The sequence below is a fragment of the Microcebus murinus genome, chromosome 4, assembly GCF_040939455.1.
Source record: "Microcebus murinus isolate Inina chromosome 4, M.murinus_Inina_mat1.0, whole genome shotgun sequence".
NCBI lineage: Eukaryota > Metazoa > Chordata > Mammalia > Primates > Cheirogaleidae > Microcebus > Microcebus murinus.
Genome location: NC_134107.1, coordinates 60,247,723 through 60,256,941, shown reverse-complemented (window position 1 = coordinate 60,256,941; position 9,219 = coordinate 60,247,723). Strand labels below are relative to the sequence as shown.

General features: G+C 37.9%; 1 pseudogene; it reads right to left on the bottom strand.

Moving 5' to 3' along the window:
* Nucleotides 1–902: 902 nt before the first annotated feature.
* LOC142870613 (GTP-binding nuclear protein Ran-like) lies at nucleotides 903–8,707 on the bottom strand (annotated as a pseudogene).
* Between the last annotated feature and the right edge of the window lie 512 nt (nucleotides 8,708–9,219).

Here is a 9,219-nt window from a genome sequence, read left to right as displayed (position 1 = left end):
AGCTTTTCTCCCCTGCACCACACACCCTTCTTGTTACTTGAATGCCCAGAGTCTCAGACATCATCTTTTCTTTTTTAATTTTTTTAAGAGATGGGGGTCTCACTATGTTGCTCAGGCTGGCTTTGAACTCCTGGGCTCAAGTGATCCTGCCCCCTCAGCCTCCCTAAAGGCTTTGTAGCTGGGACTACAAGGCATGCACCACCATACCCAGCTAATTTTTAAATCATTTTTGTAGAGACAGGGTCTCGCTACGTTGCCCAAGCTGTTCTCAAACTCTTGGCCTCAAATGACCCTCTCATCTTGCCTCCCAAAGTGCTGGGATTACAGGCGTGAGCCACTGTGTCCACTCTACCAGATACCCTCTTCTAAAAACAAGAAAGGGCAGAATGCTCAGCTGCCTATGCTCTGCTCTTTTTATTTCTAAACTTTTTCTCTTGATGAACTTAACCATCGCCTCACCTGAAACTATTCCTCTAAGCCAATGACTCCCAAATCTCTTTCCTTCTGAGGCCTGAAATCTTCAGATCCTATCCTGCCTCTTCGACTGCCAGTTGGCTACTTCCACTTGGTGGTTCAAAATGTCTAGTGAATGGGACTGAATGTCCATAATCAGTTTCAAAACAGCATAAGTGGCCAGGCATGGTGGCTCATGCCTATAATTCCAGCACTTTGGGAGGCCAAGGTGGGAGGATGGCTTAAACTCAGGAATTTGAGGTTACAGTGAGCTATGATTGTGCCACTGCAGCACTCTAGGCTGAGTGACAGACTGAGATCTTGTCTCTAAACAACAAACAAACAAACACAAGAACAAAAACTCAATATCTCTCCCATTCTCCCCAACAATATCCCCTCACCCCATTCTCCCCCCTAACTGCTCCAAGCCTCTTTAATGTTCCCACCTGCCCCTCACTCACCCAGCTTAGAAAACTCAGCAGTACCTTAGTCTTACTTCTCCTTCATCTTCTAAATCCAGTTGGCCAGGTCCTGGGCATTTTACTTGACAATTCATTTATTCATCCAGCAAATACTGATTGTATACTATACCTTCCCAGTCTACTCTGGATCCCATTGCTATATGATATGTAGTCTTTTGTGTCTGGCTTCTTTCGTTTAGTATAATGTTAACAAGGCTCATTCATGTAGTAGCATGTATGAATCCTTCATTCCTTTCTAGGGCTGAACAGCATCTTACTGTAATGATATACCAAATTCCATTTATCCATGCATCACTTTATGGACATATATGTTGTTTCTATTTTTGGCTATCATGAATAATGCTGCTATGAACTTTTATGTTCAAGTTTTTATATGAATGTTTTATGTCTTCTGGGTATACACCGAGGAGTGAAATTTCTGGGTCATATGGTAACTATGTATTTAACATGTTTAGGAGCTGCCAGTGTTTCAAAGTGGCTGCACTGTTTCACATTCCCACCAATAAGGTATGAGAGTTCCATTCTATCCATATCCTCATCAACACTTGTTATAGCCATGCTAGTGGGTGTAAAGTGGCTTCTCATTGTGATTTCGATTTCCATTTCTCTAATGATGTTGATGTTTTTGTGTATTTATTGGCCAATTGTGTATTTTTTTGGGGAAATGACTATTCAGATCCTTTGCCAATTTTTCAGTTGGCTTTTTTTGTTGCTGTTGAGTTGTAATTGTTCTTTACATGTTCTGGATACAATTCCCTTATCAGATAAATAATTTGCAAATATTTTCTCCTTTTATGTGGGTTGTCTTTTCATTTTTTGAGTGTGTCCTTTGAAGTCCAATTTATCTTTTCTTTTGTTGCTTATGCTTTGGTGTTACGTCTAGGAAGGCTTTGCCTAACCCAAGGTCACAAATATTTATCCTTGCTTTTAGCTCTTACATTTAGGTCTATGGTCCACTTTTAGTTAAAATTTTTAATTTTATTAAAAAAGTTTTTAATTCTGGTAAAAATTCATGACATAAAATTTACCATCTTAATAATTTTTAAGCATATAGTTCAGTAGTATTAAGAACACTCACACTGATGTGCAATCTCCAGAACTTTTCATCTTGCAGAACTGAAGCTCTATACCCATTAAACAACTCTCCATTCCTTCCCATCCCCAGGCCCTGTTGAGTTAATTTTTAGGTATAGTGTACGCAAGTGGCCCAACTTTATACCTTTGTATGTAGATATCCAGTTGTCCTGGTACCATTTGTTGAAAATACTATTCTTTCCCCCACTGAATTTTCTTGCTACCCTTGTCAAACATCAATTAACCATAAATGTAAGGTTTACTTCTGGATTTTCAATACTGTTCCACTGATCTATATGTCTATCACTATACCAGTCCAGACTGTCTTGATTACTGTAGCATTGTATAATAATAAGCTCTGAAATAAAAAAGTATGAATGCTCTTTTTTCTTCTTTTTCAAGATTGTCTTCATTATTCTTGGTCCCTTGAATTTGCATATGCATTTTAGGGTCAGCTTATCAAATTTCTGCAAAAAAATCTGCTGAGGGCTGGGCACAGTGGCTCACACCTGTAATCCTAGCACTCTGGGAGGCTGAAACCAAACTCTTGAGCAAGAGTGAGACCCCATCTCTATTAAAAAATAGAAATAAATTAATTGGCTAACTAAAAATATAGAAAAAATTACCCAGGCATGGTGGTGCATGCCTATAGTCCCAGATACTCGGGAGGGTGAGGCAGAAGGATCACTTGAGCCCAGGACTTTGAAGTTGCTGTGAGCTAGGCTGACTCCATGGCTCTAGCCCGGGCAAGAGTGAGACTCTGTCTCAAAAAAAAAAAAAAAGTCTGCTGAAATTTTGATAAAGATTGCATTGAATCTATAGATCAATTTAGAGTATTACTATCTTAACAATATTTAGTCTTTTGATTCATGAATATAACATGTCTTTCCATTTATTTAGGTCTTCTTTAATTTCTTTCAACAAGTACCTCTTAATTTCTTTCAACAGCTACTCTGGAGACTGAGGCAGGAGAATCCCTTGAGCACAGGACTTTGAGGTTGTAGTGAGCCATGATGATGCCACTGCACTCCAACCTGGGCAACAGAGCGAGACCGTCTCAAAACATTTTTTTTGAAAGGATGGTTTTTTGGAGACAGGATCTCACTCTGTTGTTCCTGGGCTGAAGGGATCCTTTTGTCTCAGCCTCCCCAGGAACTGGGACTACAGGCACTTCACCACACTCAGCTAATTTTAAGAATTTTTTAGAGACAGAGTCTCACTGTGTTGCTCAGACTGGGGATGTTGGATTTTGTCAAATGCTTTTTCTGACTCTGTTGGGATGATCATGTGGTTTCATCCTTTATTCTATTGATAAGGTGTATTACATTAATTGATTTTCAGATATTAAACCAACCTTAAATTCCTAGGATAAATCCCTCTTGGTTATGGTGCAAAATCCTTTTTATTTGTTGCTGATTCTGTTGGATTTTTTTTTTTTTTTTTTTTTTTTTAGGATTTCTATATCTATATTCATAAGAGATGCTGGTCTATAGTTTTCTTGTGATGTGGTTTTTGTTTGTTTGTTTGTTTTGAGACAGAGTCTCACTCTGTTGCCTGGGCTAGAGTGCCATGGCATCAGATTAGCTCACAGCAACCTCAAACTCCTGGGCTCAAGCAATCCTTCTGCCTCAACCTCCTAAGTACCTGCGATTACAGTCATGTGCCACCATGCCCAGCTAATTTTTTCTATATATTTTTAGTTGACTAATTAATTTCTATTTTTTAGTAGAGACAGGGTCTCGCTCTTGCTCAGGCTGGTCTTGAACTCCTGACCTTGAGCGATCCTCCTGCCTCAGCCTCCCAAAGTGCTAGGATCACAGGTGTGTGTGATGTGTTTTGTCAGGTTTTGGTATTAAAGTAATACTGACCTCATAGAATACATGGGAAGTGTCCTCTCCTCTTTGAATTTTTGGGAAAGTTTGTGAAGAATTGGTATTACATCTTCTTTAAATGTTTGGTAGAATTTATACTTTTTAAATTGTTAAGCTGTGCTCCGTTATATGAATGTACCACAATTTGTCCACTCACCTATTGATAGATATTTGAGTTGTTTCCAATTTGGGAATAAAGCTGCCATCTATGAACATTAATGTACAAATCTTTGTATGGACATGTTTTCATTTTCTTGAGCAAACATTTTATAAGTGGAATTGCTGAGACATTTGGTAGATGCATGTTAATTTTATGAGAAAGTTCCAAACTAATTTTCAAAGTGGTTGCATCACTTTGCACACCTATTAGCAATGTATGAAAGTTTTGCTTACTTTACATCCTTACCACATTAGGTGTTGCCTATCTCTTTTATGTTACCCATTCTAGTGGGCATGTTGTAATGCCTCAGTATCATTTTCATTTACATTTTGCTGATGAATAGTGATATTAAACACATTTTCATGTGTTTACTATTTGCATATCTTCCTTTATATAGTGCCTGTTCATATCCTTTGCCAATTTTTTAAAAATTCGATTTTAATTGAGTCTTCTTAACATTGAGCAGGAGTTATTTATATATTCTGGATAGAAGTCCTTTGTCAAAAATATAGACATAGAGATAAATGTATAGTGACAATTTATATCCAGTCTGTGGTTTTCCTACTCATTTTCTTAATGGTGTCTTTTGATGAGCAGAAACTTTAAATTAGCTTTAAATTTCGACAAATTCCATTTTACTGATTTTTCTTTCATGGTTATTGCTTTCTGGGTCCTAAGAAATCTTTGCCTGTCCAAGTATCATGAAAATATTCTTCCATGTTTTCTAATAGGAAACATTTTCATAGCCAGTTGTTTCAGCGTTGTTTTTTGAACAGACTTTTTTTTCCCCACATTGAATTACTTTTGCTCTTTAGATGAAAATCAATTTGGCACTAACTATTCTGTCCCATGGATCTATTTTTTTCATCTTTATGTTAATACCACACTGTCTTGATTATTATAGCATTGTTGTAAGTCTAGAAATCAGGTAATATAAGTTCTTCATGTCTGTCATATTTCAAAACTACTTTATTCTAGATCTTCTGCATTTCTATTTAAATTTTAGAACCAACTTGTCAATTTCTAAAAAATAAGCCTATTGGAAATTTGATCGATATTACTTTGAACCTATTGATCCATTTAGGGAGAACTGACAAGGTAACAATATTGCGTTCTTTCAACCCATGAACATGATATCTCTCTACATTAATTTTCTTTAATTTCTCTCGTCAATATTTCATAGTTTTTAGTATGGAGGTCTTGAACATATTTTGTTAAATTTATCCCTAAATATTTTATGGTTTCAATTATATTATAAGTAGTATTTTAAAGGTTTTTTATTTTCCAATTGCTTATTGCTAGTATACAAAACCACAATTGATTCTTGTATATTGAACATGTATTTTGTCACTTTACTGAGTTCACTTATTAGCGCTAGTATTTTTTTTTTTTGGTAGATTAATCTTTTCTATGTACATGATCATGTCCTTTGAAAATACAGTTTTACTTCTTCCTTTGCAATCTGTATGTCTTTACTTATTTTCCTTATCTTATTGCATTGGCTAGAAGCTCCAGTAATATTATACTAAATGAAGTAAACACTGCCTTATTCCCAAACTTAGTGGGAAAGTGTTCACTATTTCACCATGGAGTATGTTATGTGGTATTTAGTTTTTTGTAGATTCCAGTTAACAGGTTGAGGACGTTTTCTTCTATTCCTAGTTTTTGGCAAGTTTTTTTTTCTTTTATTAAATGTAAATGTTGAGTTTCACAAAAATATGCATGGTTTATCTTCCATGTACACTTGAACAGGCATTCTACAGTTATTGAGTGTAGTGTTCTATAAATGTCAATCAGGTTAAATTGGTTAAGATTTTTCAAGTCTTGTATATCACTGTATTTTCCCCCAACATGGGTCACATGTTTCCATTTCTTTGCGTATCTTAGTGTTCGTAGAAAATGATATTTTAGATAATATATTACAGCAATTATGAAACCTGATATTTTCCCCCTGGAGGTTGTTGTTGCTTTTGTTAGTAACTTGCCTGGACTAAATCTGTGGGACCACTTATGTCTCTCTTTTGTTTTAACATTCTTATCTTTATTTTTAAGCCTTGCTTCCTGGGGATTGCACTCATGTCAGCATTGCTTACTGGTCAACAAATGATTGGCCAGAGATCGTGCTCAAACACCTTGAGCCAGTAAGACTTCCACCTTCTGTAATGGTTCTGTCATGAATCTATGTATGGGTTGGAGAATGAATCAAAATTCAGGCGGTTAATATAGGTCTGCCCCAGGTTTTACTTTCTGTTGGGCATTCTAATGTTTCCTCTATCAATTTGCATGGCCTCCAATTCTATCAGAAATATATGGATAGTTAAGGTACTCTTTGGTCTCTCCTCTACATGTGCTTTCCTAGGGATATGTAGGAGCTTATTAAGGCCCATTATGGCTGTTTCATTCCCTATATCTCCCTAGTCCCTTGCTTGCTCCAACCAGGACCTCAACCTCAGGCCAGCTCAATTGTTGGTCTTCCTTGGTTGTTGTTTTTTGGGGGCTAGGGGCGGAAGGTCATTGAGATTGTTATCATTGTTATCTTTCAGTACCCCTGGGCATATGTTTTTTCAAGTTCTGCTCAAGTCAAATGAATCCCTTCCCACGGCAAAGCTATTTTTCTTTTCTTTTCCTTCCCTTCCTTTCTTCCTCTCTCTCTCTCTTTTCTTTCTTTCTTTTTTAAACAGGGTCTCTGTTGCCTGGGCTAGAGTGCAGTGGCATCATCATAGCTCAATGCAACCTCAAACATCTGGGCTCAAGTGATCCTCCTGCCTCAGCCTCCCAAGTAGCTGGGACTTCAGGCACGTGCTACCACACCCAGCAAATTTTTCTATTTTTTGTAGAGAAGGGGTCTCATTCTTGCTCAGGCTCATCTCGAACTCCTGACCTCAAGCAATCTTCCTGCCTCAGTCTCCCAAAGTGCTAGAAGTACAGGCATGAGCCATGGTGCCTGGCCAAAACTAAACTTCTGACACTGGGCTCCAGCTTCGTTTTCTCACAGGTCATCTTTCTCATCCCAGACAGCAGTTGTCTGAGGAACCTCTAAATCATGCTCATATTATACTGCCAAAGCCGGGTCCATTTCAACCTCTGGTGGGGCAAGAGCAGGCATGGCAACAAACTCCAAGTTAGGATCTTCAATTAGTTTTCTAGTATGCCAGAAGGGCTTTTCAAAGTTGTAGTTACTTTTAGCAGAAATGTCATAGCTGAAGATTCTTCTTTTGGTAAAAGACAATAAATTTTGCCTTCATTTTCCTGTGCTTAATATACATTTTGTTGCCATACAACATGACGGGGAAGTTTACACATAGTAGTACCAGATCTCTATGCCAGTTAGGCACAGTATTGTAAGTAACTCGATGTTACATCAAGCAGTATAGTGGCATACTGGGCTTGGATATCATAGCCATCTGTCAGCCCACCAAGTTTCTCCTGACCAGCTGTATCCCATACATTGTACTTAATATGTACTCTGTTGATGTGGAACACAGGGATAGATCTCAATATCCAAGGTGGCTACATATGTCTTCTTAAATTCTCCAAATAATGTTTCACAAATGTAGTTTTCCCAGGATCCCCATTACCAACCAGCACAAGTTTGAACTGAACTTGGGGTTCTCCCTGTGCAGCCATGTTTCTTCCAGAAGTACCCTGTCCAACTGAGCTCAATTATCTCTTAAAAAAATAAACAAGAAAAGTCTTTAATATTTACTCACATATGGACCATTTCTAATACTTTTTTTTTTTTGAGACAGAGTCTCACTCTCTTGCCTGAGCTAGAGTGCCGTGGCATCAGCCTGGCTCACAGCAATCTCAAACTCCTGGGCTCAAGCGATCCTCCTGCCTCTGCCTCCCAAATATCTGAGACTACAGGCATGCGCCACCACACCCAGCTAATTTTTTCCATATATTTTTAGTTGGCCAATTAATTTCTATTTTATAGTAGAGACTGGGTCTCGCTCTTGCTCGGGCTGGTTTCGAACTCCTGACCTTGAGTGATCCTCCCGTCTCGGCCTCCCAGAGTGCTAGGATTACAGGCGTGTGCCACCACGCCTGGCCCCAGTACTCTTTATTCACTCATATAAATCTGAGTTTCCATCTGATGTTATTTTCCCTCAGCCTGCAGAATTTCCTTTAGCATTTCTTATAGTGCAGCTCTACTCTATCCTCTCAGCTTTTGTTTGTCTGAATGTCTTATTTTTGCCTGCATTTTTTAACATTATGTTTATTATAGCTTACAAATAAGTTACACTGTTAACAGTAGTACACACAGAAGCAGATAACAGAAATAAATCAGTTTTAAGTCATTTTGAAGTGAAACAATTTTTTTTCCACTAATAAAAAGAAAGTGGATATATAATTTAAAAGGTACCTCAGATTTGGCTATGATGAAAGTATTACATCAAGGAAAATGGCACATGCAACAAATTCGGCCTTTTTTGTTTTTTTCCTGGAGAGCTGGTTGTGAAGAATTAAAAAATGGATTCTATGTGGCCATAAGCAGGTTGCTAAGCCTTTTTGTTCCTTAAGTTTCCTCATTTCTAAAATGGGGGGAAATAATATTTTGACCTTATATGGTTTTGAGGAGTTTTTTTTAGTGTATTATGGGGGTACAAGTGTTAAGGTTACATATATTGCCCATGACCCCCTCCCCCCTCGAGTAAGAGCTTCAAGCGTGTCCATCCCCCAAACATTGCACATCTTACTCGTTGTGGTTGTATATACCCATCCCCTCCTCCCCCATCCCACCCTCCCGACACCCGATAAATGTTACTCCTATATGTCCACTTAGGTGTTGATCCATTAATATCAATTTGCTGGTACATGTGGTGCTTGTTTTACCATTCTTGAGATACTTCACTTAGTAGAATGGGTTCCAGCTTTATCCAGGAATATACAAGAGGTGCTATATCACCATTGTTTCTTAAAACTGAGTAGTACTCCATGGTATACATATACCACATTTTATTAATCCACTCATGAATTGATGGGCACTTGGGTTGTTTCCACAGCTTTGCAATTGTGAATTGTGCTGCTATAAACATTTGAGTGCAAGTGTCTTTTACATAAAGTGACTTTTGATCTTTTGAGTAGATGCCCAGTAGTGGAATTGCTGGATCAAATGGTAGATCTACTTGTATCGCTTTGAGGTATCTCCATATTGCTTTCCACAGAGGTTGAACTG